Here is a 9,391-nt window from a genome sequence, read left to right as displayed (position 1 = left end):
AACTGTCAAGAATAGAAACCCTCGCTCTCTCCTTCACATATTCACCCATCTCCTTCTCCTCCCTCGTTCTCTTTCCATCTCCATTTCCTTCACTTTCCTTCACTTACTTTCGTTTTATCTTCCTCTCCCTATCTATCTCCGTCTCTCATCTGTTCGCATATTCATCTCTTTCCCCCTATCCGTCTAACTCTTGCAATGGTTAATCCTTGTTTACAATTTAACATAAATTGAAACGGTTCACTATGTCGTGTTTCACGAGTGGGTGACTATAGTACAACGCTCAATAAAAAATGTTCACAATAAGAAAATGTTTCTTTTAATCCAATTGGCCCATACACGAAATAAGCACACGCACATATATTTCAGCACATTAAACAATAAGAGATTGAAGTTTCTGACTTACCAGGTGTGCAATTTGTGGACTCCTCAAAATCCTTCAAAAACACCATTGAAGCCACTGTCACAGAAACATATATAAAACATATTAATACATTATCACAAAGCTTACAACAATGCAACCTTAGTTGTGTTCAATGAGAGATAGTCTAAAGAACCTCTAAACGATAACAAGTTCTAACTGTACCTTGATATGTCGAAAAAATTAAACAGTTTCCATAGCAGAAATAGCGACACTACTGTACTTTTTCTATACACCAAAATATCCAAATTTCGACTGTTACCATCTCATACATCAAAGTACCAAACTAACTGGAACATTGCAGTAGTCAGACGGGATAAATGCATAATTCGTTAATGACAAGTAAAGCATCGATAAAGTTTTAACCTATGGATTGAAAATGGGAGCTTATGGCTGCAGTTTAAAATTCATTTCCCCTAGTAATTGTACATCTCTAGTGCAATTTAGGATATAAGCCCCAACAAGACTTATTAAACAACCCCTTTGTACAATTATTCAACCACCGAAGCATCCGTCCACGTAATAACCATTATACTGAGAAATACAAAACTGGGTCAGGTTAAGTCCTTGATTTTCTTCCTTACCATCCTGCGGTTTTTAAACGCTATTCCTGCACTTTGGGTTTCAGCCTGCTCTGATCTATCAACATATGTCATTCACTATATTTAGCACCGCACATTTCCTATTTCACTTTCTGCTTTCATTATGTCTTTACTCACCTTCTCCTTTTATTCTGCCCCCTACTTTCTCTTTTCATTTCTCCATTCCCCGCATCATCCTTCTCCTCTCTCATCAATTCACCCTTCTCCTCCTTCATCAACGTGCTATTTCTCCATTTCGTTCACTCATCCATTGAGGCTTTCTTATTTCCACAGGTAACTTATTCTTCACCTTTACCTCATAGATCTGAGTCATTCGACCAATATCATATGGATAGACAGTCTCGTAAGGCAAACAAAGAAGTTCCATCATTAAACTATCCATGTATTCTCTCCAAACCTAATCATTTTGGGTGTGCTTGGAACTTTGGATAGCAAAAGTGGAAGGAAAGGGACGGGAGGGGGATGGAAGGGAGGAAAGGGAAGAAAAGGGGAAGTAGACGACTATCTTAACCAAAAACTTAAGCTCATGGTTGCCGTCAAACAAACCGTACAGATTCATAACACTACAACAGCTAAACAACCACATTGTAAGATCAACTGAAGATAGAAACAATGGTAAATAAACAAATGTGACACGACTAGCTTAACCAAAAACTTAAGCGGATGGTTGAAATCAAACCAAATGTACACATTCATAACAACACAACAGCTAAATAACACACTGTAACATAATCTAAAAATACAAACAACGTTAAAAACAACAGAAAATGAACAAATGTGAGACGACTTTCTTAACCAAAAACTTAACCAAAAACTTAAGCCGATGATTGACAACAAACTAATCGTCTTAAAGAGATTGGAGGTAGTAACTTAAGCCGATGATTGACAACAAACTAATCGTCTTAAAGAGATTGGAGGTAGTAATTTACCTATCACCATTATAAGAGGAAGGTCTCTTGAGAGATAAACTGATGATCTTCCTTATAATTATTCTAGTTAGGCTCAATTAAACACCCACTAAAATATTCTTTATCTTCTAATGCCATCTTTGCGAAGCTACTACCCAGATTAATGAATTAACACTGAAGATGCTTTCATCCTTGTCAACTCAATACACATTTTATAGTGACAATTAACAGCTCTTTGTTGTGTTTCGTACTTTTGTAAGAAGATTCAGCAATAGGTTCTTGCCATGGTTAGAAAAAGCTAAAATTCAAACTGGCCTTAAATGTGACAATCTATGAGATTGAAGACTTGAGTCCTACTTAGAATTGGATTTAGAAATAAATGTAGCCACTGAGACTTTAAACTAATGCACAAAAAAGGAGCCTGACTTTCTAGCAATAGATAGAAGAAATTGAAACAAAGAAGAAGATGATGCTCAAAAGTAAAAAAAAAAAAAAGTAGCTACTTGACACGTATCTTGCAAGAATTAGAGAGCGAGAGCCATTCCTTCACAAATTTGACAAAAGACAAACAAGGCTTTATCAGCTAATTGTACCATTCTACCAAACACCGATCCATATTATTTTCCTAGATAATAGCCTCCCAAGTAGGCCAGCACCATATTTTCTTCAATACCGAGGAAACTCATACCGTTTTCAATAACCTTTATCAACTTTGGTCTTCCCCTACCACTCACAATCATATTTGTACCCCATTTATCAAGTCTCTTACCTAAGGAACCTCTGACTCGTCCATTTCCCACTTGGCTAAGCCAATTGAACCGATCCCTACTCATCTTATATTCAATTGATGCAACTCATATCTTCTCCATATTCTCTTTGTTTCCCTTCAGTTCCTTCTTTGTATGGTCACACATCCGCTGCTACATAAGCATCTCTGCCATAACCACCCATCTAAATGTCACTTGCTTCCTGACCCAACACTTTCTAATATATAACAAATTGGGACCACTATTGTACGAATGTACGGTATAACCAAAAATGATCATCAAAGATAAACAAGATCTTAGGCACATTCAGTTAGTTACTCTGGGAACAGTCAGAGTTTAAGAAACACACACACAATCCCGCCTGATATTTAAGTCACGCAGATAAAATTATGCTATATAGAGGCATGGCCAATGACACTTCTGATGTATTTTAAAGGAATGAATATGCCAGAGTTGTATCTTAAAAGAATGAATATGCCAGAGTTGTGTAAAATGACTAAATGAGTTTCCCAAGAGTAATTGGTTGTTCTGCAAGTCCCGATTAACATTTGTTTCATTTAAATTTATAGTTTATACTTCTCCAACCGACCAGAAATATCGTTTTGCCAAGTCCCGATTAACATTTGTCCCATTTAATTAATAGTCATTTAACCATACCAGGCAACCTAAATTTATACTTCCTAGGTGGTGTCAGATCTATATAATCCAGAAATAAAGTAAATTCTTCATTCAGTATGCTAAATTAAACATTTTAAAAATCTCTACATAAATTTATACTTCCTCCAACCGACGAGAAATATCATATTTCCATGTCCCGATTAACATTTGTCCCATTTGTTTAATAGTCGTCTAACCACACCACTATACCAGGCAACCTAGTAGTAGATAACTTATTTCCTTAAGGACTGCTAAAAAGTTTATACTTTTAAGTCCAAATTTTCTTTTCTTCCAAAAAATCAATCTTATTCCAAAAATGGAAATGTTTCAGGCTGAAATTAAAAATCATAGTTCTGTTGACGAGTCGTCCTCCCCATTTTATCACAAGCTCTACTATTTCTTTTAACTCATAACTTACCACCACAATAAACCTTCATTACCATGCAGCCATTATATAAGAAAGACACAAATAGTTGAGCCCCCACACTTGCACATACCTCTAAAACCTCTAATCAATCTCTATTTTGACAAACATCTACTTAAGTCAGATACCTTTGCTCACTTTATCATCATTTCCTCCATATACAAATAGTCGAGGTATGAAGCTCAATCAAGACTTCAGTGTAATTATAATATTTTGAGAAAAAAACAATGCTAAACTAAATGATCATTCTTGTCCTCATATGGGTGGTTTTCCACAACCAACGACCCCAATTCGAAAGAACCCATGAAACAAAACATGAACAAGAAACAATTTGAAAGAAATGAGTCGACTTTGGTTAATTAAACAAGCTAATCACTGTCATCATGGTCGAAGTTCGGAACTTTTTTAAAGTTCTATCCGATTGACTCACTCCATCACAAAAGAAACAACGATCAATCCAATCATGAAATACTATACTACTCACCTCTTCAAAACAATCAAAACCCACAATTCAACAACAACAAAAAAAAGTAACAAAGATCCGGTAAACAAAGAAACTAATAGCATACCAACAGTGGCACAAAAAGGGTAAGAATCTGCAGCCAAGATGATGGTTGAGCAACAACCTTTCCACCTGCGATGGATGAAGCTCATGGGCTTGAGAATTTGATCAAAGTAAAAGGTGTGTCTACGAAAAGCGGAGGATCAAAGTAAAAAGAACAAATCATTGCCGGAGGATCTCATATCATAACATGTAATTGGAGTTACTACGAAGTATGATTTGAAGTAAAATAAAAAGAGTCACAAACCTTGATCTTGGTCTTAAGAGCTCTAATAATACCAAGCTTAACTTCATTATATGAACCAACCGATTGTCTGATCTCTCCATACTATCTCAAACCAATTCCTAAAGTTTGGTTTTTTTACCGAAAGAAGATTAATTAAAACTCTGACGAAGCTAAAAGAACTCAAATACTCCGTAATAACCCAGGAAAAAGTCGACTAAAAACCCAGATCACCAAAATTAAACCAAAAAATAAAAGGAATTGATCATAAAGTGTGTTAGAAAAGAAAAAAAGTTAGGGTTAGGAAATATAAATACATAAGACAAATGAATGACCATGACTAATAAGGAAAGGCGTTCCGTCAATGTCAGTTTGAGAATCAAATAATCAAAGGTGAAGGTATGAAAGAAAAACAATGTATTGAGAGAAGAATGGGGTGAGAGGGATGATCTTGATGGTACGGTGGAGTAAAGAGAAAATGGGATGTTCTGAACTTCTGATGTGATGATTTGATTTAGAGAGTGAGGAATAATGAAGTGTGTTGTCTTTGTATGAAGGCCCAGGCTCAAAAATGCAGCGTTAAACAAGCCCACATATATAGCCCAAACGGAAGGAAAGACCAATGACAAAACGACCTATAGTGCTGCGTTTAACACTGTTCAAATGAACAGTACGCACCCCTTGGAGACATTTAGAATAAAAAATAAAATAAGGTGAGTAGATATATTCTTGTAATCTTTTAGTTGCCTTACTTGTAGGAGATATCTTAGGATAGTTTTGACTACGTCATGTATAAAAGTTATGGTTGTATTCACGTTTAATGATCATCAAATAATATTCTTGCCTTTTAGCCTTTCATAATTCTCTTTTACAATTTATTCACGTTTAACGCTTTTCTTCACGGTGATTTAAGTGAAGAAGTTTACATGAAATTGCCACCGAAATTCGAAGCTAGTGGGTCCGGAAAGGTGTGTCGCCTTTTGAAGTCTCTTTATGGTTTAAAACAAGCCTCGAGGAATTGGTTCGCAAAGTTGACGGATGCGTTAAAAGGTTATGGGTTCACTCAATCAATGGCGGATTATTCGTTGTTTACAATGAATAAAGACGGTATTTTCCTTGCTATTTTAATATACGTTGATGATATGATTGTGGTAAGTGATAATACTCGTGCTTGTGACAATTTAAAATCCTTTCTCGATCAAAAATTTGGCATCAAAGACCTTGGCAAGCTTAAATATTTCTTGGGCATAGAGGTAGCACGTGGGGCATCGGCCTTATTTCTTAGCCAACGGAAGTATGCTATGGAGATTATTAAGGAAGCTAAGATGGAAGGGGCCAAACCCGCCAGCACTCCTTTACCCCGGCCGAAGGGGACATCTTGAAGGATCCTATGGTGTACCGTAGATTAGTAGGCCGCCTTGTTTATCTAACCATCACTAGACCCGATTTGGTTTATGTAGTGCATATCCTGTCCCAATTTGTTCAAAGTCCACGAAAGAAGCACTGGGATGCAACATTAAGAGTAATACGATACATAAAAGGCACTCCGGGAAAAGGGATTGTGATGGGTCGGAATTCGACCTTTCAGTTCCACGGATATTCGGACTCCGACTGGACACGGCGTCCTCTAACTAGAAGGAGTTTGACAAGGTATTTTGTTTCATTAGGCACCACACCAATTTCTTGGAGGGTGAGAAAACAGCCCACGGTAGCCTTGTCTACAACAGAAGCGGAATATAGAGCAATGGCGGCAGTCACACGCGAACTTATTTGGGTCAAATATTTTCTCACTTCACTCGGCATTTTCCACAGGCATCCAATGCAAGTTTTGTGCGATAATAAGTCGGTTTTACACATTGTCCAGTTTTTCATGATCGCACAAAACACATTGAGATAGATTGTCATTTTATTCGGCAACATTTGGTTAGCAAAAATATTGAAACTATTCATGTTCCGATCAAAGAGCAAATCGCGGACCTTTTCACTAAAGCACTAGGTGGTGAAGCGTTCGCCTATTTACATGGTAAGTTGGGCATTTGGTTACCCAATGCTCCAACTTAAGGGGGAGTGTGGATATATATTATACGATATTATAGGGATAATATATTTACCATATGATTCCTCATTCTGTTGTACATATTGTTAGGATATATATTCTTGTAATCTTTTAGTTGCCTTACTTGTAGGAGATATTTTAGGATAGTTTTGACTACCTCATGTATAAAAGCTATGGTTGTATTCACGTTTAATGATCATCAAATAATATTCTTGGCTTTTAGCCTTTCACAATTCTCTTTTATAGTTTATCAAAAGTCGAAAACCCACCCGAACTTTTAGAACCTTGCCACATACGGAGTAGTATCATAAGGTCATTTTATCCAAAATTTGCTGATAATTAATCAACTGAGAACTTCTGGCATCTGAATCCAATCTAGGAGTAGAAGCTATCTGTAGAGGAATCTATGATAATGTTTTGTAGCCCTCCAATTGTCGACGCCAGCATGATAAACACCCCTATGACTATGCATGACTGCACAACACAGATGAACATGAAAAACAAATTAGAATGATGATCGTTTTCATGAATCAAGAAGGATATATTTAGAATAATTACCCAATTGATGAGCCAAGAAATGCTGAATTTGTTAGGCTTCTTGATGATGAGCCATATTACGCTAGGAAGTTGCAAGTTCATCAAACACGATGATTACGAGAAATAAGACACATGTTTAATTGCATTGTTAGAAATGTGATGGATATTAAAAGAAACGGAGACCTTACGAAGTACGAAGTTGGAGCAAAACCAAATCCTCCAAAGAACCCAAGAAGATCTCCGAAGAAAGGGAAGGAAACTCCAATGAACAATGTAAATGCTGCATTTTCATCCAAAGTTAAAAGAGTATTCATTACCCTTTATTAAACATCAGAAGATATGACCCGAGATCTAAATTAGACCGGGCAATATAACATGAAAATGACTCATAACACAAAATGAGCTGAACGGACCTAAGTTTACCTACGTTACAAATGACATAAACCTAAATAAACATGACTCTAAGTGACCCAATCTTACCCAAATGTTCGGCTTGTAACCCCTAACTGTAATGACCAGTACTAACCACCCATCCCGAATGGCTCGACCAAATCTGGCCAGAAGAGTACAATTTACCGAAAATGGCCCAATCAGAAGCGTGACTCATTTGTGAGGTCGACTTACCAATGTAAACAGAACGAGTGATGAGTCGAAGTGCAACTCCCTTGGGAAAATTTGTAACACCCCAAGAGTATGAGAGGAAAATTGCCCACATCGGGAAAATATGGAGCTTGTGATATGTTTATAAGGGATTCCACCCACCACTTAGTAACAAGGCCTTGTGCTTTTGGGCTTAAGTGAGGACAAATAATAGGCCCAAAAGTACACTTCCCATCTTATTGGGGTTGTGTTATGACGGTGGCGGGTCGGGTAGTTATAAATGGTATCAGAGCAACCTTGCGATCGTGTGTGAGCCTATGGTCAGGAGTACCCGGGTCACCCACCTAGCGGGGGAAGATTCTGGGCTTGGCTGCGGTCAAGTTTAACGCACAACGAGGACGTTGTGTTCTTTAAGTAGGGGAGTTTGTAACACCCCAAGAGTATGAGAGGAAAGTTGCCCCACATCGGGAAAATATGGAGCTTGTGATATGTTTATAAGGGATTCCACCCACCACTTAGTAACAAGGCCTTGTGCTTTTGGGCTTAAGTGAGGACAAATAATAGGCCCAAAAGTACACTTCCCATCTTATTGGGGTTGTGTTATGACGGTGGCGGGTCGGGTAGTTATAAATGGTATCAGAGCAACCTTGCGATCGTGTGTGAGCCTATGGTCGGGAGTACCCGGGTCACCCACCTAGCGGGGGAAGATTCTGGGCTTGGCTGCGGTCAAGTTTAACGCACAACGAGGACGTTGTGTTCTTTATGTAGGGGAGTTTGTAACACCCCAAGAGTATGAGAGGAAAGTTGCCCCACATCGGGAAAATATGGAGCTTGTGATATGTTTATAAGGGATTCCACCCACCACTTCGTAATAAGGCCTCGTGCTTTTGGGCTTAAGTGTGGACAAATAATGGGCACAAAAGTACACTTTTCATCTTATTGGGCCAAGGTTGTTTTATGACAGTGGCGGGTCGGGTTGTTATAAAATTCAAGCTCTTAGACATCAATTGTAACACCCACATACACCAATGTGCCTTATCAAGACAACCCTAACGTATCAAGGTGCTACCATCTCGGTTTCCCGAGGTTAAGTATATCAAAGAGACCATCAAAAAACGTTTAATTAAAAGATAACAACTGTTAATCAAAATACAACTGAAAGTTTAACCAAAACTGTTTACAGCAAAACAACCCAAAAAGACTAAAGTATAAACTGTCAGCGGAAGCTAGCTAAGCGATTGGTGATGACTCGACCCCTATCCATGTTGGAGTAAGTGTCCTCAACAATAGTGCGATCACATGTTTAAATCTCATGATAAGAATACGTAAGGGATGATTCAATTATATAGTCAACTGATCAACATTAATCGGTAATGATTGGCTAACTAGAGTTTGACATTACTGTCGTTTGACGGTGGTGATCAGTTGATCCCTAAGGTCACACCTATAGGACAATTCCCTTAATAAATAAGTTGATTAATTGTATATCGATACAAGTTATTCAATTCCTTAAATTTGAACAATACATTTGTGAGTGAGAATATTTGTATCTTATTGTAATTTGATTAAATAAGATTTATTTTAGTAATTAAAAGATTTCATTACTAAAATTCATTATCGTTTGTGAAACAATTAAA

General features: G+C 37.5%; 1 long non-coding RNA gene across 1 annotated transcript; it reads right to left on the bottom strand.

Moving 5' to 3' along the window:
• Nucleotides 1-404: 404 nt before the first annotated feature.
• Nucleotides 405-4,406, bottom strand: LOC141627457 (uncharacterized). The gene is made up of 2 exons (XR_012537020.1): nt 4,346-4,406; nt 405-457 (listed from the first exon to the last, which is right to left on the bottom strand). It is a non-coding gene; the product is annotated as an uncharacterized LOC141627457 (long non-coding RNA).
• Nucleotides 4,407-9,391: the final 4,985 nt, after the last annotated feature.

This window comes from Silene latifolia, chromosome Y (genome assembly GCF_048544455.1).
Source record: "Silene latifolia isolate original U9 population chromosome Y, ASM4854445v1, whole genome shotgun sequence".
Lineage (NCBI taxonomy): Eukaryota > Viridiplantae > Streptophyta > Magnoliopsida > Caryophyllales > Caryophyllaceae > Silene > Silene latifolia.
This window is presented reverse-complemented; position numbering and strand designations above follow the sequence as displayed.